This window comes from Sinocyclocheilus rhinocerous, unplaced genomic scaffold (genome assembly GCF_001515625.1).
Source record: "Sinocyclocheilus rhinocerous isolate Xijiao unplaced genomic scaffold, SAMN03320098_v1.1 scaffold617, whole genome shotgun sequence".
Taxonomy (NCBI): domain Eukaryota; kingdom Metazoa; phylum Chordata; class Actinopteri; order Cypriniformes; family Cyprinidae; genus Sinocyclocheilus; species Sinocyclocheilus rhinocerous.
In genome coordinates, this window is record NW_015632743.1 from 342001 (window position 1) to 343925 (window position 1925).

General features: G+C 38.5%; 1 protein-coding gene across 1 annotated transcript in view; it reads left to right on the forward strand.

Annotated features, from left to right (window-relative positions):
• The first annotated feature begins 1367 nt into the window (after positions 1-1367).
• LOC107742996 (ankyrin repeat domain-containing protein 6-like) overlaps positions 1368-1925 on the forward strand; it is a 31216-nt gene continuing 30658 nt past the window's right edge. Inside the window, exon 1 of the mRNA XM_016556093.1 lies at positions 1368-1544. The gene's annotated coding sequence lies outside the window, so the exon portion shown is untranslated. The remainder of the gene's footprint in view (positions 1545-1925) is intronic.

The window sequence follows — 1925 nt, forward strand, 5'->3', positions numbered from 1 at the left end:
ATCTAATACTTGTTTAATATTGACCAAGCACCATTTAATTTAAATGTCCACTTAATCTTTAATATTTGGCCATTTCTTTAGGACAGAAATTCTATAGCCACCGTAATTAAAAGAATATGTGGACATCAAAACGTGTAAACTCAGAGTGAGGGTTTGAAACCGCGATGTTTTCTCCTGAGTTTGCATATATTTATAAATGATTTACCTTACAAATCTGATGAAATGGCGCACGTTGCGTTCCCAGACGAACGTTATAATAAACCCAAACTCACAACAACATGCAGAGATGGAGATTGAGATGCTCCACACACGTGTAAATGATAACAGTTCCTGTGGAGCTACTGTGAACGGAGCCGCTGTGTGACGCACGTACTTAACCTACACGCATGTAAATAATTAAAGTGCATATACTGTATTAGAACTGCAACACATATAATTATTTAATTAAATCGTAGCGTTTGTGAACTCACAATTATGCTTAATTATGATTTTTAAATGGGTTTAATATGTCATGCAGCCTTGGGAAACAGACTAATAATGTGTTTTATGGATTCTCGTCCGTGAAATGCGCCACTTCCGGTATTTTGCCGGTTAGTCGACGCGAGCAAAATGAAGTCGAGGATTTTTTAAAAATCGAATAGTCGAATAAAATCGACGAATCGCGACGGCCCTGCTCACATTCTCAAGTACATGTGTGTTGCCGGAATGAAGACACACTTCGGCACAATTCAAATCTGCGGTGGAAGGATTTTCTCCAAAGGATTTTAGTCTAATCAACTTAAACCATTGTCCAGACTACAGGAAAATGGGCATGTCTCAGTTTGTTCTGTTTCTTCATGTAATCTCAGACAGACTGGATGATGATCAGATCAGATCTCTGTGTGCAGCACTGGCTGCTGTCAGACAAAAATCTCACTCAATTATTACAATTAATGGCAAAAGGAATGTTATACTGACACACTACAGCAAAAGATATAAAAATAACTAACTTAAAAAACTTTGGGGGGGTTTTGGTGAAAATACTAGTAAATAAGTAAGTCAATTTTATTTATATAGCACATTTAAACAGCAAAACTATCCAAAGTGCTGAACAATATAAAATAACGTAAAAAAAAACAAAAAACAAACAGAGTAAGACCAAACAAGACAATAAAACAAGTAGAGTAAATTTAAACCGCTAACGAGTAGAGATATGTTTTCAACCTACTAATGACCTAAGACTTATATCCTTCAAAGGCGAGAGTTTGGTTCATTAATATGAATTAGGTTATGTGATTGGACGCTGTCGTCTGATTAATATTCATATAAACCAAGCCTTCGCCATAGTAGTGTAAATGCTCTGTGTGGTTGTAATGAAGTCTCTCTCTTTCCCGCTGGATGGCACATGCACACTCCTCCTCCTCACTTCATTGCGCAGTTTGGATCATTATCCACCGCTCTTCATTTCCCACGCACCAATTTGCGGATTTTTTGCGCTTTTCGGGGGAAATCGGTATAAGAGTTTGGACAAGGAAGAGTTCATGTGAATGTCCTCTGAGTGTGAGGTAGGTTTTAAGGAGTATTTACAGAGTTGTGCCTTGTTTCGTTTTTTGTTTCTGTGCTCAACTGTGTTCACTGATGTGTTAACCCGCTGTTTACTAGTCCCTGTAATGTTCACTTTAATATGATACTTTGGGTAGCTGTTCGGAGCACAGCTCTCCTCTCTCACGGGCTTTCGAATAATAATCAGGCTGCCATGCTGTGGTTGCTGGGACAATCCTTCAGAGGAATGTGATGGACAGAGCATTCACACTCTCTCTCTCTCTTACACACACACACACACACACACACATACATATACACACAGACACACACATACACACATATACGCACATACACACACACACACACACACACACACACACACACACATATATATACACATA